This window comes from Anopheles funestus, chromosome 3RL (assembly GCF_943734845.2).
Source record: "Anopheles funestus chromosome 3RL, idAnoFuneDA-416_04, whole genome shotgun sequence".
NCBI classification, from domain to species: domain Eukaryota; kingdom Metazoa; phylum Arthropoda; class Insecta; order Diptera; family Culicidae; genus Anopheles; species Anopheles funestus.
In genome coordinates this window covers 18,625,010-18,651,738 of record NC_064599.1, presented here as the reverse complement: position 1 = coordinate 18,651,738, position 26,729 = coordinate 18,625,010, and the positions used below count along the sequence as shown (strand labels likewise).

Genomic DNA, 26,729 nt, shown 5'->3' with positions numbered 1-26,729 from the left:
TAGATAAATACAACACAATGGATAACAATGGGTTGAGAAGGAAAGGGAATGTGGGGAAATTAGGAAAAGATTCAAAGGATAAGATCATTGTCCCTGGCGAGGCGGATGATTCATGTACTCCACGTCCCTGGAAGCCCCAATTCTCATAATTTTTAAATTGATTCTGTTATATATTTGAAATATCGCAAAATTAATGGAGTAATTTGATTAAAGTCTGGATGCGGAACCAATCAATCAAACCATGAAGATTGTTTGGAAATGGTAACTGTCGGTAATTTGAATTGGAACGATTTTCAACATGTGTTGATGAACTGATTATAATGAAGCTTGTTTGGTTACATTATTTCACTTGCCACCCTGCCACAGGACTGATAGTTTGAAGTAAAATCAATGTTAAAAATAGAAAACTAATGTTGTCACCTTATGTTATCCATCATCTTGCTTGATTGATTAGTAATTTCTCACTCCCTTTCCGCATCTCCCCTTCTAGGAAAATATTTCAATTCGCTTCCACTTGATTTCTCGCGCGGCCTAGCGCCGCAGATGTTATGCGCTCAAATGATGCTCACTGTTCATTTGTCAATTTCATTCCGCATCCATCAGGCGGGGGGATTGCAAAACACCGTACGGTTTCGATAATGTATTTATCTTATTCCGTTAACACTCACCCCCTCCCGTCACTCCATTCCAACGCACCAAAAATGCTAACGAGATTGAATCAAACAGAATTTTTACCAACATTCCAACGAAGACGATCATTGAGCAAATAAGGGCAGGCGAAAAGCATCAGCTACCGAATTGTCGTCCACAACGCATCATCAAATGAACATCTGTTTATCCACGATAACCTACCGATACGATCCCTACATTCTTTCCCCGGCTTCTGACACATTTTACACGCAGCATAAAATATCCATTTATGGGTGGGTGTGAGGGTACAAAAAAAGAAAAAAGCAGTCTAAAACAGAACCATCCCAACACAGAATCGCGACAAAAATGCGTCAATCTGCCAAAGATTGAGCTCCACTTTTCAGCGTTCCGAGCGGCCTTGTACACGCGGGAGAAAAAGTCAACAACCATTTAGCGGCAACAATGATTCCACGGTGAAACATTTCGCCACAACACGCGCCTCCAGCATCGCTCAGCCTCCATGGTATCCCATTTTACCCGGGATTGAGGGATGAAAAAAAATGGCCGCTAATCCACACGCTTTTGCCTCCTGTTGGTACCGTCCACTTACCACTCTACTAAAGCGTCCCGAGCGGTACTCCGACTTTGAGTACTTCCGCTTCCGGCGAAGACGTTGTGGCTCAAGCTTTGCAGTACGAGCAGTTGACACAAATTACCACGTCCGTTCCGTCCGTACCGGCTTTCCCAATCTTTTTTTGCTATTTCATTTTAACTCCCTCCCCAAAACACCCGTCGTTGTCATCCCTCCGGGAGGATGTACTTTCCATTCATGCATCCCGCCCAAGTTGTCACTCACTGGCAATCTGTCTGGTGCGTGTTGGGGATGGATGCGCGGCTGATCTGCCCGGTGGTGCTAGGTGCGTGGTTCCGGCTTCTTGAAACTGCTCGAAAATGGCCTTCGGGGCCGAGACCGTTGGTTCGTGTTTTTGTCCATTTGTCTGCTTCGTTTGCTGTTCCATGCTCCATTCCGTGGGAGAAGCTTTTTAGCTGGAACGAACCAACGCGGTGGGTACGCTGACTGACTACTTGACTGCCGGTTTGACGGACAGGATGCAAGAATTTCCCTTCGAGTCAATTAGAATGTTCAGCCACGGCAAAGAAGGCACAACCGTACTTTTGTGATGTTTAGGTTTCGTTTCCGCGTTTCCAACGTCCGCGGGTTTTTGTCCTGGAAACGAAAAATCCCCCAAGGAAAATCTCTCTCTCTCTCTCTCTCTTCTCTTAAATGGAAGCCTTCCAGGCAGACGAACAGCAAAGAAACCTAATAACAACAGTAAGAAAAATAAAGACACACAAAAACAAGGCGTTTTGTTGGCGTTGGAACGATCCCTTCCATTCTGAGTAGCTTTGAAAGGTTGAAAGACTTGGAAACAGTAGCGTGGAATTGTTGCCCACAACGTTCTTCATCTTGCGCTCGGGATGAAATGGTCTTAAAATTGATTTTCTGTGCCTTGCTCAATGGAACCCCAAAGGCAAGCATCACGGGGAAAAACTCGCAACCAAAACGTTTACCATAATGGAAGTTAAACGAGCGGAAATCCTTAAGCCTCCGTCGAGAGGCTTCGCGAGCAACGTTCGGTGACTCAGCCTCGGGGAATGTACCGTTCCATTGCGTCATCGTTGTCACCGGGAGGAGGTTTTCCGTGTGACTATAGCTCCACCACACGTCACTTCGTAGACACTGGACACTCCACTGGATGCGGATCTACAGCCGCACTATGACCCTTTGTACCTTTGGTGACCTCTTTCGTTAGTGTTCGACTGGTCCTTTGACCGGTGGTGCGCGTTATCAAGCAACCTTTAGGCCTTTCGCTATTCACTGCAAATGCTCTTTTCACGACTTTCCGGTTTGGCAAAGAAAATGCCACAAAAATGGTCCATAAATAGGTTTTTAAGAAAAGTTTTCATCACTTTTCACCCCAAAAATGCGCCGATCAAAGTTGTCTGGGGATTCGTTACCGCTTCGAGATCAATTATGGTAACGAGACAGTGTGGCGTGTTTTGCTCAGGAGTCGAAGAATCAGCGCGTTTGGTGTTTGTTGGGAACCAAAGGGAAAAACGGGAAAAATACACTCCATCTAAAGAAACAAACACAACCCTCACTGAACCGAAACGTCTGAAACCGGCACCGGTACCTTAGGATTCGCTAGAACGGTTTGCTTCTGTTGCAAGGAAATTGAATCTCAAAGGACGCAGCAGAAGGACGGGTTGGGGGGTTGGGTGGGGTGATAAAACCTTCGACTAAAAAGGCGCTACGGGCATCGTCGATACAGTTCAAATCAAATTCATCAATTACGCTAAAATGCCAACGTGGTGTTCGGTACTGGCTTTTACGAGCTGCGCTTCGGTTGAAAAGTTTCCTTTTTTTTTGCCGATGAACATTCGAAATAGGTAATATTGATTTTGCGTAGAACGGATCACTTACTTTCGAAAGGGCCTTTTTATGGTTCTAAAAACAGAGAGCAAAACAAAAAAAAGAATGCCAGATATATACACGATGAGGGGTTCGGTTTTATTCATGTTCTACACAATTGGATGTTAATTGAAAAACAACAAGCTCTGCTTACACATAAAAGTATCGATTGGTCAAGCATAAAATTTTCTGAAAATTATTTACATTTCATTTTCATTATGCAAAATCACACCTTTGGCTAAATGTTGCACATAAATTTAAAAACATACATAAAAAACGCAACTCTAATTCATTAACAAGCTTATTAGAAACGAATGTCAAAAATTTTATCCATTAAACTAAAAAAACATTTTCCTAATCTTTAAATGGAAGAAAGATTTTTATCAATTTGATGTACTTGATGGCTTGAATTAATTACGCTTATTCATTTGAGTGATCAAGATTTACATAATTAAAGCTCTTTTAGATAATTTCATCAAATCTTTATTGGCTTTAAGAATTGATCAATAATTGTTTAAAATCGGTTAATTTTTTTAAAAGCAGTAGTCTCTGAATTGCTGTAATATTTTTTATTTAAAGCTTTTTGAAGAAGACTTCAAGACTTTATTTTTTTTATTACAAAAACAAAAATTCTCGCCTACAAGTTTTCATTTAGTCGAAGCAAAACGAGATCGGTTTCATTATTAGGACGTAAATATAATCAATATTCTGTCCCGTCGCTAAATTGATTTCCCATCCAAAACGCCCATGCTAACAGATTACATTCCTATTTTTTTTATTCAGTACATTTTTTCATGTTGTGTTTTTGCTCCTTTTCACCATACTGCGCGAGGGAAAAAAGTACAGAAAACAAAAATAAAAACACAAACCACACCGAAAAGTAAATCGCTAAAAAATGAACCTCACATTTGATGATGGGTGCGACGAAAAACAAAATCCACCCACAACGTCGTTTATCTTTTTTTGTCTTGCTCATTCTTCTGCCCTTTTTCGAACAATCACTTGTTTGGTGTAGGCGCATTTGCTAGGACAACTGATAACCAGCGGGTCACAAAACGACACAAAATTATTCAACTTCAACCTTTTATTTATTTTATTTTCTGTTCTGAATTTTATCCATCCCGCTTGGTTCTATCCATTTCGTCGTGTTCGCCACCAAAAACTCGATTCGTAAAGTCATCAAATCATTCAACCGATTTACGAACGTGCTGCGTGACACGTTACAAACCGTACCGCAACATCGGGAATACCGAGCAGGTGGGAAATACTGTGGTAAAGAAAAACTCCTCTAATATATTCTATTTGTATCGACCTTTTTCAGTCAATAGACTAGCGCGAACCTTACAGGCGGTCCAAAAAAAAAGGTTTGCCAACCCGCCGAAGGGATGGAAAGAAAAGGGAGAGAGAGAGAAAGAAAGAGAGAAGGTCCGCAACTACGTCATCGAACGCATGCCGATGGTCTGTACGGCATGAGGGATGAAATATCACCTGCTCCTTAATCTTCCATTTTTTCTTCTCTCCAAACCCTTGCAATAGAACCCCAGAAAAACGGGCCAGCTGCTGAGAGTGCCCTTGGTATCTGAATGCCAAATGGTCCCTTTTTGTTCAGCAAGAGCTTCTTTTTCCACCATTGGTTTTAGGCTTATCGCCGGGACACACCATTCTTCAGCACCGTGTGCGAACATCATTTGATGCTCGACGCTAAGCAGCTGCAACGGCAGGTACCATTTTTCAAAACCTAATCAAGTGCCAAAGGGTCGATTTTTGACTATTTTGGCAGCGTGCGCTGTTTGAACGCACCGTTTTCGTTTCACTTTTGTGTGCGTGTGGAGCTTTTTTTTGTCCCGTGTGTTGAAAGAGAAAATCGGAGCTTTGCTTTTGTATTGCGATGGGTTTTACTTTATTAGCGGCTCACACAACCATCGGAACGGAAGAGGCAGGTGATCTGTTGGAGAAGGTTTTTTTCCCCTTCCCAATCCTTCTTTAACGTGGCTTGAGTTCCCTTCCTTCAAACAAAAGTGCCCGGTTGAGCAGGATTGCCTAACGGCTCAATCGTTGTAGCACGATGTAGCACTGCCGGAACCGATTTGCTGTGAACCTGAGGATGAAAAAAGGAACTAACAAACGGGAACCGACGGATTATCAAAAGCTTAAGCTTGGTCATTTATCCATTTGCTTACACACCACCGGTCCAGCTGTTTTAGTTTTTTTTATGTTTAGTTCATTTTAAACGAATAAAAGCACACACCACAGCTGTCAAAAACCGGATTAGCCAATAGGCGGTAGCATAAAGTGTAGTTTAGAATCACTTTTTTCTGCTTCAACCTATCAGGATAGCCTTTACTGACAAATACCCTGACTACATGTTACCTTATGGATTACTTAAAGCTGAATAGTCAAAGCAAGTCCTTTGCGTAATAACACTAGAACCACCGAGCGTGGTTAGTTTTTAAACAATTTCGGAGAATTGGAGTTTATTTTATTGTTTATTGCAGATCTTACTGTAGCATATATTTGTAAAATTCATTGTTCAATTACCATATAATTGTTAAACTCCAAAAATTAATCTGATGAAAATGAAGCGTTCTAGTCAAAATCTGCCCACCCGGCCCAGTAGTTCTAGTGTTAATTGGGGCAAGATATAGTCTAAATTTTAACTGAGGAATAGTATGGTTCTATGGCGTTTTTGAGTTCCGTTTTTTGCGTTTTTAAGTTCAATTGGTAAAATAGGAATTTTTTGAGGTTAAAGTAGATTGAAAATTCAAAATATATTTTAATTCCGTCATGCACAACAAACTGGACAGTTGTGTGGGCTGAGAAAGCTTTGAAGAGATTTGAACAAAATTCACAAAAGTAGGAAAGATTTCAATTCTACGTCTAAGTATTTCAGTTCAACTTAAAAAGAATCCAGAAAACCTTTTACGTATGGACATTACAACCACACAATCAACCAGAATCAGTTTTTATCGTTAAACACCAATTTTAAACAATATTTTATTATTTTCTATGGCAGTTTTTTTAACCATTTGTACATAAAATTGCAACTGCTATGGACTCTTGAAGTGAAGGCAAATAAATACTTAGAACTAAACATTTCATTATAGCTGTGATCGTTCTTATTGGGGTTTCATTCCTTAATTAATGAATTCCTAATCTCCAGATGATCCTGCACTTGGCAAACCATTTAAAACAAGCCTACCACAACATGGCATTGGTGAGATAAAAGCATCGGTTAAAAACATTCTCGTTGTATGAACCACACAACATACTACGAAAAGTAAATGAAAGAAAAAACAACCCCAGAAACAAAACAAAAAAGACCATAATCAATTCTGTTGGAAATAATCCCACAATAATTTACGCGCAAGAAAGATGCGTTTCTTTTTTCTTTCTTTCGATTTATTATTTTCCCATCGAAAAAAAAAACCTTGCAGCATCCGGTTTACCGTCTGCACCCGGGCCCGGTAGCAGACGCGATTCCGGAATTCGCAATCAGGTAATTAATCTTCGCTGCCGAATGAAAAACGGATCACACCTTGCTTCGCGCGGCGGACATCTGCCGTCAGCGGGAATTTTGTCTGGTTTTCTGTTTCGGGGAAGCATTTGGCGATCAAGATTTTCAGGCGCCTTCCATGAAATTGCTGCTGGCCGGACACGAAGCGGGACACGAAGTTGCTAAGCTGCAAACGATTTATCTCAACATTCCGTCAGGGTCAGGCTAATTTTAATGTGATAATTAGTGTGTGGCGTTCATTTTTGGTAGAAAGCGCTTGTGGCTGCAGGAGACACCGAGCAACAAACCCGTGACCGGTTTAATCGCTTTGTAATGGATAGAGAGAGAAAGGGCGTTTCAAAGTTGGGTAAAATTGTTCACCGGTTTAAAGCTACAATTACGCGACTTAAAGATTCAACGCCGTTGGTGCATCTTTGTTTGAAATCTTTTACACTCCAAAAGTTTGTGTTTACGCATCAAGGCGTTGCTTTTTTTCTGTGCGTTCTCTGTGTGTTTTGCAATCAGGCTTGGCATTGTTTACGTTGCCATATACACCACACCTCATTACAGGGGCGCTCAGCTGTCTTATGTAAATTACGCACCAGAATAAAGCACAAAATAAGAAAAAAAGGAGCTGTAGAAACAACAATCTTCGTTCTTCTGTACCACTAACACAAACTTGCATAAAGTCAGTTTATAATTTACAACTCCACCACCACGTCGCTGGCGGACGTTAAAGAGTACGGTAAGCTAACGTACGCATATGCGCATGGGTTACGATAATTTATTCATACATTCATACATTCATTTATGCAAACGGTGGAACATTTCGGAAGGTGTTGTTCCGGATCCGGAGCATATCATCCAGCCGGATGCACCGGACCGAAACCGCGTACTCTGCTGTGTCCCGTGGCTGTGTTTGCCGCGATGTTTTTGTTGTTGTTTTTACTCAACCGAAACCTGAAACGGTCAAAAAAGCTGGCCGGTCGGATGCAACCGACCCAGAAGAAAGGTGACCGTATCCGCACTATTTCTGGTGTGGCAAAAAAAGAAGATAGGAAACAAGGTGGGGATAGTCGAGGTCACGTTCCCTTCGAATGCACTTGACCGTTTCCGGACCACCAAACGGGCGAAGGTGACCGGTTTATGCGAAAGAAATGGAATTAATTCTGCAAGCTGAACTCGTGTGTGTGTGTGTGTGTTTGGAAGGGCCTGAACGGTAAAGAAGCAACAAACAAAAACAACCACCGTTGCAATATACGCACAACAGCATACAGATGTAGGGTAGTGCAGTCTCTTTTTGTAACTTGTTGAGCGATATGGAACAGTTTTCCGTGGTGATGAAGTTTAGCCCCTGTTATTGCAACTGGGAATACTGGGACAACGGAACGATCCACCGTGCTTGTTGGTGATGAATGTTTTATCATTCATCGTACATCTTGCAACACTACAATCAACCAACGGTAGCAGTAAGAAAACGGACACACACAACAGCAACAACAACAAAAAAACAAACACTCCATCCTATAGGGGAGCAAGGGAGATTGAACAAAACGCAAGCAAGAACTGCAAAACAAGTCAAAATAAATTCAACAAAAAAAAGTCCAAACATAGGCGCAACATTGAAACTGCCGCCTTTTAATCGAAACTGGTTTCGATGCATTTTTTGCCCAACCAAGATTTTGGCACGTTACGTGGAAGAAGGATGAGAAAAAAAGCAGTTTTCTGATTGCATTTCGTGACGCATGTGAGATGCATCCTTGCGCATCACTCTTTGTTGTGTCAAGCAGTGTGCAACGGGCAGGGGTTTCCAATCACACGCATAAAATCGTTTTTTTTTTAAATGAATAATACAAATGTTTCTGGACTAAGGTAATAAAAATACAAACATGATAAATAAATTAATTCAATAACATTATTTATTTAGTGATATCACTCAAACCCCGAGCGGGGCGGCTCAGTGGTGCATGTGATAAACGGCGCCAGTCCACACGGCCGGACCGGGTTCAAATCCCATCCGGACCGTCCCCGCGTAGCAAGGACTGACTATCTGGCTACGTGATAAAATAAGTCTAGTAAGCCAGAAATGGCTGGCGTGACCTGTAAGGTCGTTAAAGCCAAGAAGAGAGAGATATCACTGAAAAGTAGCTCACCGTTGCATGATTGCAGTCATATAAAAATATTTTTTTTTATATATTTATTTATTGTTGAGATTCTTCTTTTGTTGCACTTCAATCTGAAGATGTCTTTGTATGCCATTTCTGGCTTTCCTTGACCTCGAAATAAACGCCAGTAAGATAGTTTTCGCTTCTTCATCGTATTGAAGAGAAGTCCTTTCTCTGCAAATCTCTCCAGATTTTTGCGTATTTCACTTGGTGTGTAGTTTTTGTTGTTCCCAGATATCCCAATAGGTCGTATACTTTTGTTTGTGATTGCACATACATATATGATGATAAAAACAAACCCGATAACGATTGTAAATAGTGAGAAAATTCGGCGTGAAAAATATTATGACAATATTCATTCCTCTATCGCTTTCGTTGGATTTCTAGATTTAATTTTAATTTGTTTATTTATCTTCATTATTGTTTCTAGTTTGTTGATAATTATGCTCATGAAAATTTTAAACGAATTTCTATTTTTCGCATGGAAAACCCTGCAAAATTCAAACCATGTTTGGTGAATGTTTGGTTTAGCTCGTTTTCGTTCCTTTTTTTTGGTTCTCTTTTGCTACCTATCCGTCACACAGCGATGTTGTTCTTCGATAAGATGTCCTGCGAGTTTCCACCTATATTCTCTCCTTGTCTCCCTCTTTCTCCCTCTCTCACACATACACACAAATAAGGATAGAAATACTCAAATTTATCCTCGTTACTTGTAGCCGCGACATTCCCCCCAGTTTTACATCCAACTGCCAGATTTTAATGACCTCAGTGGAGAGGCAATCATGCAAAAAGGGGTTCGTTACATTATCGATGTCTTCCTGGTTTTGAACGCCATGGAAGATGCACTACACCAGCATGAGAAACCAGCTTCAACTCTCGAGCAGCTGTTTGGGGATCTAAATTAAGGTGCCTTTCTTTAAAAGAGAAGTGCAGCATTCCCTCTTGATATGAGTTTGACGGTATGGGTCGCTATCTCGATACGCTTATCACGTCGCCGTTCGACTGCCCGGTATACCAGCTGAAACTGTACCGAATGGACACGAACCAGCTACGAGGACCATTGACCGGTTGAGTTTTTTTTTCTTCTTTCTCCCTTTGATACCGTTTTCTTGCCTAAAATTCATCCAACTGCAATGGAAGGCTTTCATCTTTCATTCACGACTTTGGCCTCTGTTTCTTGGTCCTTGGACGGATTCGCGCACCTGTCGTACTTTATTTTGCCGGATCGCAACCTTTATCGAACCGGTTCTCAGAGTGCTCGGGTTGGTTAAATTTTGTCTGGTTTGCTTTGCTAGTTTATTTAGCGTTTCGGTGTGCGTTTTGCTACCATCGCCATCTGCCAACAGCACCAGATTGCAAACTGTTGATAAGAGTTCTGTAAGAAAATGAATTATAACTTCATTGCCACATTGTAAGTGGCAAAAGTATAGAACCTTTTCCTTCAAGAAGTAAATTGATAATTTTTATCTGCTGTTTTATGTTTCGATTTTCATACGATTTAGATGATACAAAATTGAAACACATCAGCATTGCATGTCACATTGCATTAAGAAATTGAGCAGTTTTTTAAATCATTTCAAATCCAATTAGACGAAACATGCAAAAGAAAAGCAACAAACAAAAGCGATTCAATCATAAATCAAGCTAACTAGCCTGTCTTGCGTGTCAGGTTGTTTTATCGATATTTAATTTTATGATTTAATTCCACCGAAATCGGTAGAACCGTTTCGTGTTTGAGTGCCGCATGCATATCAAACTCAAATAAAATGTTCGATACAGCTAAACCCCTTTTCCAAACGGAAAACTCGCAACCATAACTTGTGCCGGGTTCTTATCGTGCCTCAAACGCCAGCATCATTTGTTGTACTTCTTCTACTCGTTCCTTTTTTTTATTTCGCTTTATAAACCCATCCAGCGGTAAAGTTATCCAATCAAATGTATCTCGTCTGGTGCTAGTTTGATTTTTTAGCTTCGTTTCATTTGTTTTTTTTTGACCCCTTCAAAAGAATTTATTACAATACACGATAACCGGCTCCTTCGCTTCTGCCGTGTGCCAGCATAAATATGCCAGAAAACAAAAATGGCTGCGGCATAAAAATCAATGAAGACCCAATAAAAACAAACGAGGTCGTGGAGAAACTCACTGTCTGCGAAAACAAAAGCCCAGCCATGTGCCTCTCAACCCATTTTCCAGGGTGGATATGGTGGAATGGTGATCCAAAAAATTTTCTTTCCATTTGGTAAATCGGAACCAAATACATCCACAAGGCGAAGCCTTGTTACCCATCCACCAATCGAAAGGATGGTTAAAACATAGATCGAATTGTATGTTATAATACGAAAAATAGATGGAAAAAACGCAACATAAAGGCATAAAGCACGTGCACGCCTTTCCGTTTTTTGTTGGAGGGTAAGGGAGAGTGCATGGAACTTCCCATCTTGGAAGTCGAGTTTTCCACAACCGGCTTCTCCAATTTTCCACACGGCTTCCTATTGTTCTGGTTCTGCTGCCTTTTTCAACCCTACCACAAGCTAGAAATGCTCTTTTTGTGCTGTCTAATTTTTCTTCACTTTACAATTGCTTTCTCTTCGTACCTTAACAGCCCCATGCAACTACCTTCACCATGCTCGTACAATCTGTTCGAAGTTTTCCCCCTTTCCCATCTCTCAAACGGAAAACTGCATTAGTCTCTGCTTTGCTTCCGAGCGTAGCCCGTCGCCACTTTGCCCCACGAGGCACAGCCGAGGTCACGTTTGTGGCAGCCTTTGGCGAGGTTTTCTTGTGGCCACTGACATACTTCTTATCTTTGCACTGTTTTAAATTAGATTTCCCTCGGTTAAAAATAAATGAAGACAAGTGAAATCCATCGAGCGTTCGGTAAGAGGGATTGCCCAACCCAGTATGTCGCATAAACACACATACACACAGAAATGGTGCATCGAATGGTCGATAGAAGGGTGAAACGCAACGCTAAAGCATTTCTGCTGTGTCTTGGGAATTGTTTCTTGAGCGGAAAATCTCCGTTTCCTGGCTGGTTTCCTCGGTAATCGCCCCCAATCGTACACATGATTACGTCGAACTTTTGCTTCGATGTCTGTATTGATACTGGAATGAGCTAGCGATCTGGCCACAAAAGACCCGATATGGCATAAGGTATGTGGTTGAACGTGACCGGTAGTCAGGAAATGCATTTAAAAATCAATAAAGCAATTTAAATCGAGCATCCACTGTTTGCCGGTGTTCTCGATTTGGCAAATACATCTGTTGATTATCCTAGAACATCAGGAAAAAACGTGAATGCATTGTTAATGTTTTAAATGGAATGATTTTCATGAAATATTATAATGTCCATTATTCAAAACTACCATTTCATAATAACAAGCTAAAATCCTACACGCACATCATTTCTCCCTTTAATAGCCTTTTTTTCATACATTTTGCATACCTTTAGGCGTTATTATAAACGGATTGTAGCTTTTGGTGTATGCAATTCGCATTACAAATTCGCTTTTTGTACAATAAAAAAAGTATTATTTTTTATTTTAACAGTTTTTTTTTCTCCATCTAACATCACGTAAATCGGAAAACTAATGCTTACGTTCCTTTCCACTACAAAATGTTCCCTAACGAACGCACTTATTGCTCACATTGAAAACCCATCATAAAATCAACTCAAAACGATGCACTTTAAACCCTGCGCTCGCTGTTTCCCGTTTTCCCAACGGTCAACCCTACTACACCACAAAATTGTGCCATTTTCGAACAAATCGCTTTTCGCTCAAAGTGCTCCAGGCGTCCAAACGCGAAAAAAGAAAAGGAAATGCGAAGGTTCCCATTCCATTTTGCAGTGAAAAAAACACACACACACGCGCATTTGGACGACACTAATGGGCCTGGAACATGGGACCTGATGAACCTACCAGTGATGATGCTACTGCTACCATCGCTTGATGATGACGACTACCGACTTTGATGGTGATGCTCACGATGGCAATAATGAAGATAGCAACTGAACCGCTCTCAATCGCTCCGAAGAACCGGAAGCCAACGTACAACTTCACCTCTCCGCGTTCCCTTCCTTCTCTTTTGTCGCCGTTTTTCTTCCAACTGGTTGGTAGAGTGGCAAAATTATTAGCTCGTCCCAAAATCGCTACCACAAAACTGTTTTTTTTTTTTGTGGCAGTCTGTGTGCCTGTGTGGGCCAAACACACGAGCAGCAAAGGTTGGGAAATGAAAATGCAAAACGCGAGCCTTACTTTGAAAACCACGCAAAGCTCCGAAACGAAAACGAATGTAGAAAGGAGCAACCTCGAGAGAAGCAACACACGAAAAAAAATGGCCCACCCAGTTCCCACCCTTCAAATGGAACCGAAAGCTTTCGCCTCAAAAACCACGTGAATCCCGGCGGCCGGCGTATACGAAAGAGCATATGATGTACATATATCTTTTATGCTAATGCGTATCATTTATATTCCAACTTTTGAGGTCGTTGGTGGTTGAACGAAATCGCAAATTTTTCCCTCCACGCTTTTGCCTACTCACACGAACACACACATCGCCTAACGCATCTGCCTAATGGTCACAGGATCACACCATGCCCCCGTACGTTGAGTATCTTCCGAATGGAGAAAACCGGAAAACCAAGTGCGAGTTATGTTTTTGGCGTGTCGATGCTTGCCATACCATTTTCTTTTGCCACTTGCTTGCTAGGAAGATCTTCGTCCTGCTTATTCTACACAATGTTGTAGGCACATCATCGGCACCACGTACCACGGCTGGTGTATGTATGTGTCCCTGCCGTACACGACGTGTAGGGTTCGCTTGTTAGCATGAAAAAGCCATGACGTCCTGAGGGGTGGCCCGGCAAAGCATAAACCCCCGTACGCAAAACTGTGGCATTTCGATGATGATTTCGATTCGTTTATGTTGCGGTAAAAATTGTTTCGCCTTCTGTTGCCTTGAGTTTTTTTGGCAAGCTTTTCTCTTTTTTCCCTTGCTTACTTTCGTTCCCTCCTACCCCTCCTCTCTCCTACCTTACGGGAGCTACCATGACGTTTTACTGTACGGCCAGGCAAAAAAAGGACATCTTGATGCAGATTGTTCGCCCCATTCGTACATCGTTTTGCTGAGAATGAGAACCCATCCGCATCTTATTTATATCCTTGTGAACGACTTCGAATTTAGACAGCCCTGTGGCTACCATACACACGAATCGTATATGTTTTGTGAGGTCATCTTCCACCCGCTCCATCTTCACCCCTGCTAAAAGCGAAGGACATTTTGGAGGGTGAACTTTTCGACCGAGGGAGCCAATGTTTCCGATTCTCGATTCTCGTTATTTTCAGCTTTTTATTGCACCTTATTTGTGTTCGTTCACATTCTTTCATCCCCCTCCTACCCAGCTAGGTGCCTACGACGCAACGGAAACCAACCACTCGAAACGACCATAGCAATGGCCGGGTGTGTTCAACGGTCGTGTATTACCCTTACCCAATACAATCCGTTTCGATCCTGTTTTATTTTTTACACACCTTACTTAAAGGCTCTTTCATGCCTATGTTTCGGCAACGTGCTGCGTACGTCTCTAAAAGCAAAATCCCACTTTGGTCAGTAAGCATCTCACAGCTGTCCTTTTTTTTCACTTGGTATTCCCCAGGAAGGCTTCTGGTGTGAGCCTGGCTCCCCGCAAAGAAAAAAGAAAAGAAAAAATACAAAATGAACACTCCACAAAAAGTAACATCAAAACCACAAAAAGTGTGGGCAAACTGTTTCTCACGCTGTCTTGCGGGTGGTGGAAATTGCAACATTTCCCTCTCCGCCTCTCCTTATCCACCCATTCAGCCGCAAAACACAACTCATTTTGTTGCTGATTTTTTTTCTGCAGTTTTTTTGTGTGTTTTTCTTCCTTCAAGCACAATTTCGTTATGCTTGCATCGTTTCACACCGGAAGATGAACGAAAACCCCTTTTTCGCATCTCGACGGTGAATCCTTACTGCTACATCCTTATTCCATTTCCCAGCTTCCCCAACCGTGCCAGAGTTGCCGCTAGTTTTCCCCGCAACCCGAGCGCACTTTTCATTTCCCATGCGGAGCTTGTGCATATATTTTCTTTGCCGTATTTATGCAAGAACGAACGAACCGAGAAGGCTTGAGATTTTATTTTCAGCCTGTCTGTGTTTTCACTCTCACTCTCTCTTTCTCTCTCTCTCTCTGTCTCTCTGTCGCTCGCTCTGTTTCCTCCACCTTTGCACCAAACGAGCGAGCATCGGGTAAAATCCCCATGAATAAAACAAACATCGCAAGGATAACCCTATTTTTGCTATTTTCTTTCCGTTAAAACCAAGCTGCACTCACTGTGAGCCTACGGTTCGCGTGCACACGTACCGGTTCTTCGGAGTGATAGCATTATTTAATATTTATCGGTTTTGCATTTTGCCTTTTTTCCCCATCCCAACAGTTGCCACAGCTGGCAGGGCTGAAGGAGACGAGCCTGTTTCGACAGGCTTTCGGAGGCTTTTGTAGCGAAAAAAGGCATGAACGGTAAAGCATAAAATAATGCTTCCATTCGATGCCCTTTTTCACCACGGCACCGTAATAGTCGACGCCACTTATGCAATGGGCTTTGAGCCGATCGGAAGATGAATAGCTTATGCACGGTAGCGATGGGTGTAAATGGGAGGAGGGAGGGAATTAGATTGAGAGGGCAATAACAACAAAAAACCAACAGTGAAAATGGATTCGATTTTTTATGTAATATTTTCTTATTATTCACAAAGTACTTAAGATGTAATGCTGTTACAAAAGAAGCTTCAACTGTCAGGGGTTGATAACCGTAGAAGAAATTTAAACCTAAAAGCTCCATTACAAGTGTTTTTTTTCTTGCATAAAAAAATTGATTGCAAATATGTTGGAGCTTTAAAGATTTTTACTGAAACATTAACAAACCTAAAAATGCTCTGTCATTTCCACAATCTATGATATTTATGTAAGTAAACCTTCAAAGTTACTCACTCAAACTATCCACTCAAGCAACTTATTTGGCAAATTACTCTACTCCACAGTAGTGCAATCTCGTTAAAGTTGCAAATTTGCTCACTTTCCACAAGATATTCACACTCGACATTACGGTCCGGGAGTGACATTGCGAGTCGCTTCAACATGAGCTACTCGAGTAGCATACCCATTAAGCTCTCCGTAAAACTTCCATCGTCACACCAAAAAAACCCATACCAATGGTGTTTGGTTATGGGACGAGTAAAAAAGCATCCACCTCCAATTAACCTTATGACCGGAATGGACCACACATACACACTCACATACCACAAGTATCCTTTCTGTCCTGCATCTGAGGGTCACCTCATTCAACTAAAAAGCCATTTTGTTGACCCATTTGGGTTTGGCGAGATTCCCAGAGAAAAAAATAAATAACTCCATGCAAGAAAAATGGAAGGGAAAAACGGAATCAAATGCACACGCCATAGAATTTTTCCTTCTCACCCTTTAAATGAAGACATTTTTAGAATCTTTTTCCATTCCCGTGTGTTCAGATTCATTTCCTAAAATGGGTGCGGAAGGGGAATTTCCCTTTTCCCAAAAAGGACATAGCAAACAATACACGTCAAGGAGAGAGTAGGAAAGCATGTGAAAATCAACAATGAAAGTTTCGCTCTCATCCACATTGACAGCAGCGGTACCGGCTAAAGGCAATAGGACCACCATTCGGCAACTTTCGGGCAATCTGTGATGTTGATCATTTAGCTTTTTACCATCAATTTCCCTCATGATATCATTGCCCTCGTCCATTACGTCCATCTGAAGATGGTGCAAAAACAACGCCAAAAAAGAAAAAAACACACGATTTCCCATTTCATCCCCCCCAGTGATGGGACATTTGTTCGTGGATCGAGGGGGTTGGAATGAAGCAAAAAACCAATTCATTTGACCCTTTTTTTCCCACACCACACCCGAGATCCTGACTGCTCACTTATTCATTCTCTCGTTTGTCGCTGTCAGCTGGCCTTCGCTTTTGTGTTTGCTTTCGGTTGATGTCCTTACGGTTTTGTTTGCAGCGACCCGGCGTTACGGTAAACGGATGGAGCGCCCTACCGTATTCCTTATCTTCATGCTTACGGTTCTTCGACATCGCATCGTTTATTTGTTATCTTTGCCTCCATTTCGGTGAAGTGGCGTCATTCAGTGTCAACTCAATTCATTCACACCGAATGACACTACCGGGCGTGTGATGGCGGTAGGAAGGGAAAGAGAGAGTGGAAGAGGTGTGGAAGGGAGGTTACTACTTTCACTTTTCTCTGGGCTCACCGAAACCCCGAAAACATTCGTGTCCTTTCGTAATGCGATGAATAAAGCATGAATGAAGGCATGAAAACAAATCAGAGTGAAAGCACTAGCACGTGCGAGCTTCGTTAGCACTGGATGGTGGATGTCTACTATACCGGTTGGATTGTTGATGAGATAGATCCACAAAATGTATCCTTCAATTTGGGTATGCTTCATAATAGAGTACGCCAATTTAGCTCCACCAGCCATATCGATATTATTATTTCCAATATTTTTTACTTCTTTTTTTCACCTTCGCCTTCGTTGCATTAGTGCGAAAGCCAAAGGAAAAGAGATCAGTATGTCCTTTCCACCGTTATATATTATTCGTCGTATAAAACACTCCAATAACAACATGAATACTATAGATCCAACTACCAACTACCAACTCCAATAACCAACTACATGTAAATAGTAGACCTACCCAATATCATCAAGTTCTTACGATTATTAAACTTAAATATCAATCTAAAACTCTAAAATTACTTCCATTTGTCAACATACAATTCATTCCTTCCCGTTACCCTTTTCGCTTAGTTTTCAGTACACTGTTACACATTTGTTTTGTCTATCGAAACATCCAAGAATTCAACCACTCCACACTGATCATGTAACAGGAAAACATTGCGTTGAAGTTCTTCTCCGAAGGACTCTTGAAACGATGGTCCACTTCCATTGCAAAACCGAAACCTGAAGAGGGTGTCCGCACACAAAAGGTCACATGCGGTTTTCTGTATGGTTCAAGCTTTCATCAAGTGACCTATGGAATTTTATCCCTTTGACCACACCTGACACTAACCACCGACCGCGCGTGGGTTATGCATATTGTTAGCCTTACCCGAGACAGAATTGTTCTCCATTTATTTTTTTCAACCCCATGAATCAATTTCCCTTGTACTGCCCGTAGTATGATCGGACCGTTGTAGTCGGACTTTTTTTCCTTCGATTTTTCCATATGTTCTTTGACGTTTCATCACTGCACCATTTTGCCTGTAGTGCAAGACTTTTCGTTGAACTTTTTTCCACTAAACGCCCAGGTCAATCTGTCTCTCGTTCGCCTTCGCACTGCACATGAATAAAAAGAGGCAAAACAATAACAGAAAAAAGAGTAGAAAACAGCAATACACTCAAACACGCAGCCTAAAAACCGGTGAAAATGCACCGGTACTATGAATGCAAAACGGATGAAAAGAGAAAGTAACAAAAAAAAACGACCAAGAACTCTAATGGAACGGCGCACCACCCTTTGACGGGGTTGAGTAGAAAGAGAAAGCGAAGCGGTACTGGAAAAGAAAAAAGAAAGGAAGAAAATGAATCGCTGGGTCCGGAAAACTTTCAAATTGAATTTCCGGATCATCCAGACGGGTCTCTCCTGTCATCTCCGTAGTACACCTTTTGCTTGAGCCTCTGTTTGAGCGAGTGTATGTTTATGTTTGTGTCGCTGGATTTTTTTCTCTTTTTCCCTTTTTGTACATTGTACCTCTAGACACACAAAAGCCAACTCGAGCACTAGCTCGTTTTCTTTTTCGATTACATTTTCTTCAATTTCCATATACTTTTTTCTATTTTTTTATTTTATTTTATTTTTTGCTTTCCATCGTTCTACCGGATGCACCGAATGCTAGAGTGTTTCTTTCTGTCGCTGACATCGAAGACTCTGCAACGAGCAGTTTTTCCCCATCCCTTTTTGTTGAAACCCGTAACATTATTATCTTTTTTTTATTCTTTTCCATTTTCATCGATAAGAAAATTTGTTCTGAAGTACCGTGAAGGGGAAAAAATATGCTTTACTTTTTTCGAAAAGTTTCGCACCAGCCCCAACAATAACGACAAAACGTTCCCGAACATTTCTGGCTGTCAATATTCATCCATTAGTGACAATATGCAATCTAACCGGTCCATTTCAATATCTTGAGTCATTTCTTTTCAAAAAAGTGAAGATAGTGCCACGTGCCACACTTGCTTCTTGCCGCAGAGCCACGCACACCTTCTTTGGCGTATGATCATCCTCCCCAAGCTGTATTATGAAAGGTTTTTCAAGCACTGTTTACGATTTTATGATTAGTTTTCCGGCTTCTGTGCGCTGTAAATGTGTTTGCAATCGTTTTCTACATACTGAGTCAATAGACGTGCTAATAGCAAAACCCGTAAAGGACATCTTGTTTAGCAGAGCAGAGTATACATACCATGCAGCGTGTTCGTGCTAAGATTGACGTGATAAGCTGGACTCAGGGTTTCGCTGGTTTCGTTTTCCATTTCACGTTGCTACACACGGCAACCATTGCTTCAACTTCTTTCACACAAAATTAGGTTCCTCAGTGCTAGAATTGCAATTCTATAAACACACCCACACCATCACAACATCACTGACCATGGCCAAGCATCTGCACGCTGCAATTGACACCTCACGGTGTCTTGGGTTTTCCCCCCATTTGTCGACAATTTTCCAGCTCACAAATTGAAACCATATCACCAATGTCCGGGGCAATTCTCGGGCTCTGTGGTGAATGAACGCTCGGTAAACAGGAGGCACCATCATGTAAACACGAGCGAAACAGCAACCGATTAGTTGCTGCACATCGTTTCAGGCAGGCAAATAAATCTCTGCAGCCTTGATAAAATATTCAATACGTACGCTTTTAACCGGGGTCCCCTCTCCCCGAAGGGTATGTCTAATGGGTGAACTTTCGGGACCACCTGGGACGTACGTGGAATTACAGCACACTGGGACATGTCTTTTACTATTGGTGGAAATTTTGATCGCTTTTCATTCGCTTCTTCGCCACATGTTCATGCCATGCCGTTGGGAGTATAAGATGCAACTTATATGGTGGATGATGATGATGCCCTTTGGTAATTTTGCTATTTAACCCTTTGTGGGATATGTTTCATTGTTGACAAGATCATCCATTTTCAAGGTGTAGTTTTTTTTAAATGATCTATCACAGGAAAGTATTGATGTAATAAGCCTTCCGAATTTTTCGTTTATTTATTCCCCAAAAAAAATCCAATCGAACGTTGTCCGTCCAAAGGTTAATCTGTTGTGGCATCTTGCATCCATGGTGTTACGAACGACCATGCACAGTATCAAAAAGCACCGCACACTCAAAAGGGTTCAAAGTGGTGAAATTTCTATGTCATCTTCTACGGCTCGTTCCTAGTCCCTAGTCTCTTCGGAAGGGACTGGATTCAACCATGCAGCCAGATTGGTCGTTTGTTTTATTTTTCTTTTTTTTGGTGTCATTTACACGAGAATGTTCATATCGGGAGTTTGGGTAACAGTGTTCGTTCGTCCCGGTGCTGGTTCCAGTAGTGACACACTGAAGCCGAACTTCAAAGGCATCACCGTCCATGGTACGACACGCGTCTATCGAAAGCATGTCGTAATCCAAACCAAACAACGTTTCGAAGCGAATACCCATCGGCCATGGCAGCACTTCATAGGATAATCCTTTCCCTTCATTGCTAAAGTGTTTCAACAGAGGGAATCCTTGTTGACCAGGCGAAAGCTTACCAGACAATACATGGGTACAGTGCAATAGTGATGCACTTGAGTTTCATTTTTTTTTGGTTGGTTAGAATTATGCACCTTTTAAGTTTATGTAACCGTTAACCTTCATGAGGAAAAAAAATCGTTTCATGTAATATCCTTTGTGACAAAAATCTCATTTAGGTGCTTCTTTGGTTTGAGCAACTCAAACTTGAATCATGTGCGAGAGATAAGGTTAAGGGATTTTAAATTTATATTAACTTTTATTGTATTCATTCATTTAATTACTAACAATATTTATGGAAAAGAAAAAAACACAACATCCTAACAAATAAAACCATGGTAATGATTTATTTCTAAATATTATTTAAATTTTAAAGGAATTTATTGCTGAAATGGAATGTTTTAAACAAAACATTATCAATTTTTTTATTTTTCACTTTATCTAAGATTTGGTTTTTGTAATTTTTAATGAAAAAGTATGTTAAGGTTTTAAGAATGCACAATTTTTTTCATCAACTTCCATTATATGGGAAAATTGGCCGAAACAAACTTTTATTTTTCTGCATGAAATACCCAAAGAGCTTCCGACTTGTTTTTTTGTTTATCAATTAAAAAAATACAGAATAACAAAATTCATCGGTTCAACAGTTTCAAAGCATCGTTAGTTCGATCAAAATGAAATTCCTCTGGCTTTTGAAATCAACACAACAGTACACACACACGAAAAAATGCAGCTCATCATCAACAATCTAACTGCAACATCAACAAACTGAAACAACAGGTCGTAGGCACGAATTCCCCTAGCGATTTTTCCATCATTTTTTTCTCCTCTTCTTTTCTTTCTTTCCTATTTCTATTTCTCTCTCTCTATCTCTCTCTCTCTCTCTCTCTAAACTCAACATTGGTGTACGATTTTTCTGTGATTTTTTCGTGTTTACTTTTGCCCGTTTTTGGCTCTCCTTTTTTTGAGTGGAATTGAAAATTTAAAGAAGAGTGTAGCACGTGGCACAAGTGTTGTGCCGTTTCCCTAGCGTTCCTTTCAACCCATTCCCAGGGTTGGCGTACGTGCACATTTTTATTTGCATTTTTAATTAAGTTTCTTGCACAACCGATCCTTGCACTCATCATCCCGCGGTCCACCTCTAACCGCACAAAATGTTGCCTCTTGAAACACGAACCGCCGCGTTAGAGCAACCGGAATCGTTTGAATGTTTTTCCAACCGTGAACCGATTATTGAGTGCCCATGCTGAAAAGCATGACCCTTTTCGCACCGTTTGCCGACCACCCCATATCCCCTTTTATTCCTGCAGGGAGCATGAATGTGGGATGTACAACCGGCAGCTAAAAAAAACGGAGAGCGAAAAAAGAAAACACAGGACGAACTCATCGCTGCGTGGTTTTGTTCTCGGTGGGCATCGCGATCGTGATGCATATAGTTGGTTGTTTCGGGAACACCAGCCCATACAGGTTTCCTTTCCTGTTTTTTCTTTACCCTCCCTTATTGGTACAATTCATCGCCCGGTTCAATCTCGATTCACCTCCCACCGGTACAGATTTGTTTATTCACCTGAAAAGTGCAATTTAAGCGATTTGTTTTAATTTCATTATTCCAACCCGAATTGCAACCGTGTAGCGGGCTGCTGGGAACCAACAGAGTGCACGAAGAAATAACTGACCATATCTGCAAAAACAAAAAAAAACTCAGTGTGCAATTTCGTGTAAAACCTGCTGAAAAATGTACCAATTTTAATACAACTCTAAATGCAACCCGTTTCTGGCGGGTGCCGATGGAGACGCCTGGTCGGCGTCCGGTACAATCTGGCTGCGTCATGCACGGAGCGCCACTTAATGATGAAAAATTCTCACCATGTACGTGCTGTGCAGGAAAACATGCACGAACAGCCGTTTGTCATCATCATTTACACGTTCAGTGTGAATGTATGGTTCGGTTTTTGGTGAGTTTTGTAACTGCAATCCATTTCGCAAACGATAAATTAATATGTCCAGGTGCTGCCGCAAACGTTTTTTCGGTGCGGTCCGAAGAGCAAACGATTCAATTTAAAACTTTTACCCTGTTCGGTGTACTATGGTCGAAAACTGCATTAATCCTGCACGACTTGCAACCGTTTGTGGAAGTTTTTTCTCACTCATCGTTTAAAAGTACCGCTCCAACCTGTGATCGTTAAACGCATGGGGTGCCTAACCCTTGCGGAAGATTAATCCTTCGTTCCGTACTTTTGGCTCTTAATGCATATGTGTGCGTGCATGTGTGTGTGTGTGTGTGGTGCCAAAAAGTTTGTTTTACTACATTCAGGTGCATTTTTCACAAAACCACCTGCTAGATGCAAATACAATTTTATAACTTCTTTGTTTGACCTAACTCTAACGGGTACAAAAACTAACGTACGCAGCCCAAATGGTGAAAAGCAGATTTAGCTGCTCGCTGTAAAGAAAATGTGCAAATATATACATTGCACAGTAAAGAAAGAAAAAAAAACAACAACAAAATTTCACATCCACACGCTCTTAACGAAGAAGCATCACTGCAAACAGATGCAAACGCATTCAACCCCAAAACAACACACCCCCGTTTTATACTTGTTCAGCTACAACGATGGGAAAGTTGTTTTTTTCTCTCTCTCTCTCCCCCGTAGCTCCCCAGTTGGGTTTTCATCCGCACACTGATTGTATTGCAGCAGCAGCAGTAGTGGAAAAAGAAGCAGAAAAAAACAAAAACGCTCCACCAACAACAGCGCATCCCTGTAGCTTACATCCTAATTTTCAACCTCGTTAGGACGCATCCGGGTTTCATCGTGCAGAAAAACCGCAAAAATCTGCTTCACACAAAAGCCGCCCACTACGACGGTGGCGTTACGGTTCGCTTGGCAAAACACCTCACTGCAATCCGACTTCCGTGTGGGAAAAACCTTTTCTCACGTGTGTGTGTGTGTGTGTGTGTGTGTGTGTGTGTGTGTGTGTGTGTGTGTGTGTGTGTGTGTGTGTGTGTGTATGTGTGTTTATATGTGTGTAAATGTTTCTATCCTGAGGTGGTACAATTTTTCTCACTGCTTTGTTTTTCACTCTCTCCCGAAAGCGTACGAACTATCTTTACCTGATGGTACAGTCTTGTGTGTGTGTGTGTGTTGCTTTTTTTTTAGTTGAACTCAACGTTAAAAAGTAAAGGGCAAATGGGGTTCAATTATTGTACCCACATGTAGGTTGTCCGTGTGTTTTTTTTTTCGCTCCGCTCCTTTACCACTAAGATGGCACTTTGCAACACTGTAACGGGTGCAGCCACACGGTTGCACTTTCTCGGTGTGCAAACAGCAAACATTCGACACGTAAAAAATTAAAATGAAGGAAGCAAACAACGGGACCAATGTTGAGCTACAACAAAAAAATGGAAGGCGAACGTTCGTTGCCATGCTCAATATGTTTTACTTCCTCATTTTCCGGCCCGAGGAAAAGAGGTAGCCCTCTCTTAGGTAATGGAGCAAAGGCAACAACAAAAAAGAATAGTTAATCTTTCGCTGGGTCGGAAAGCGGTGAAACCATTTTAACCCTACGGGGCCAAAGGAAAAAGGGCTGACCGAGAAACTCATTTACAGCAGTAGCTCGAAAGTAGCTACGTGAACGTTTTCATTACAGTTTTTATTTCTCTTTTCCGTTTTTTGTTCTATAATGTAAGAAATTGTGACTTTTTTTTTGCTCGTTAGCCTATGGCCCCGTTGCTTCGCTTCGCTTTGTCACAACCCGGGCCAGGATAGTGCTTTTCTTGGGGCTTTTCCATCACGCACGGACCATCCACCTGCCCACGAGCAGCCCAGCCATAACCCCATTTTAATTCGTGCGAGAAGAGATGTATTTTCGGTACGTGTCCTAACGGCGCGGTCATCCGGATCGAAGCAAAACTTATTCCGTTGTTCCGACTCGCCTCGTCGTCTTGGCACGCCAACCACGAACCTCCGGTGCTTTGTGTTCGGTTTCGACCGAAAGTTTTTGAATTAGTATTCCTTGATGCCATCCGTGCGTTTGCCTGATCCAATTTTGCTTATATATCTTCCGGTTGGCCGTAGACCGTAGATGAGCTTATCATGTTATACTTCCCCCAGGCTGCACTCAAAACTGCCGATAAAGCGCTCTTCACACAAACACAAACGAGAAGATAGTTTCCAATAAGTTCAATAACTTCCGAAAGCACGATTTTTTTTCTCTTCGCCATCTGAGAATCTCATATAACAGTGAACATCATCGAAGCATTCTTAAGCCTGAGAATATCCTTCTCCCACCCCGCCTCAGGTTTTCCACGTGACCGAAAAACTTCACTTTTACATCCGAGTGGTTTTTACGATGAAATTCTAAATTTCGTTACAAAATCGGAAACCATGTCATATCGACTTGCCTCGGATGCCCACTACACACCTAACGATTGTTTGAAAACCCCCCATCGTTGAACTTTCACTTTACTGTGCGGAAGGGGAAACTTTGTCTGCACAATTTTTCAACCCCTTTGAACACCGCTCAAATCGAGTCAACTGGATGCTGGATGATTTGGCCAATCAAATGGCACGTGCTGCTTCTACCCAGAATGTTGGTTGCCTTCAAACAATCCGATTATAGCAATTGTTCCCTTTTGGGTTCCTATTGCCGAGAAATGGGTACATGGCATTCGTTTGTATACCAAGCGCCAAACACACAACACACACTTATTCCGAAACGGTTTGTTACAAGCCGAATCATTATTTGTGGTTAATTAAGTTGATTGAATACTCGTACCGAATGCTATAGCTCTCTTCACTGCAAAAACCGCTGCACATTAACCACATTTTCCTGGAAGGCATCGTCAAACCGCATTTGTAGCAGAGTGGTAGAATGCATTTGTACTACGATTTACAAAACGTTACAAGCTACAGTGCTCTCGCAGTGCATCCATACCAACACACACACACACACACACACAGACATAGATCACACTTTCATCCCTTACAGCATTTTCCCTTAATTACGTACATAATTTGATACTTGCCTGCTCGTGTTTCTGTGCCGGGTGAAATGTTTATTTTACACCAGGGAAAGCGATATGATAAACGTGCCACATTTTCTGGCAAATGGCGTGCAACATAGCAACCTTACCATGTTTGATCCTGCGGCGTTTGGCCTAAAGCATTCCAAATTTGCCTCTCCGTAGTACACATACACACACACATTTGAGAAGTTACATTGACGAGAACTGTGGGAGACTGCCATGTTGTAATACCTTATTGGGGGATGAAGTTTCATCTAGCAGCATTCACCCCCAAAATATTTGCTACGGTGGCTCGAGTATCGGAAGGTGCGTGGTATACACTACCATTGGTGCCTTTTTCGGACAGCTTCCTAGTATATTTGTGTGGATCCGTTTTTGCATCATTAGGGAATACGCTCATTGCCGTCGGGAGTCGGGAACGATGAAGTATATTTATTACATGGTTCAAAACTTTGCTCCACACACACACACACACACAACTCCAACGTCTATTAGCATCATCATCATCCACCCCCTATCAGGCTAAGAACGGGGCTGGCTGGCTGACTGATAAAGTGAAACGAAACAAAGACTATAATTGTATAATTTTAGTTCCTCCAACTAGTGTAATGCCGACCGTACAACATCAAACGGTCGGGCGTAAAACGAAGCAGCTGGACGCATTTTACAACCCAAATACTGCAGGGTAGGCGGATCAGGTAAAACGGTGGTTGTGTAACGCTGAAATGAAATGAATGTTATTTTTCTGGTCTCGTTTTTTGTTTTTTTTTTTTTTTGTTTAGTAGTTCCCTCGTAATCCTTCGCACACGCGTTGGTTGGCACGTGACCTGCGGCATAGTGCGATGGTTCGTAAAGGTCAAAATCTACTGAATAATAAAACGTACCATTTCTTCCAAATGTTATTGCTGCCAACCTACCATCCCATCCCATTCACCTCCTATCCCAGAACGAGCCACGCTTGTTGTTACTGGTGCGCTACACTGGGTTTATTATAAATTCAATTCCGAAAACGTTCCGTATGGTTTGTGGAAACGGTTTGCAGTGGCCCATTCTACCCAATGATCGAAATCATCGGGAGCCCAATGGCCGTCGGTACCCTTTCACAGTGA

The 26,729-nt window shown here is 41.7% G+C and overlaps 1 protein-coding gene across 3 annotated transcripts in view; it reads left to right on the top strand.

Annotated features, from left to right (window-relative positions):
• The window catches only part of LOC125768584 (protein scabrous), a 64,676-nt gene that overhangs the window by 22,689 nt on the left and 15,258 nt on the right, over positions 1-26,729 (top strand). The window lies entirely within an intron of this gene.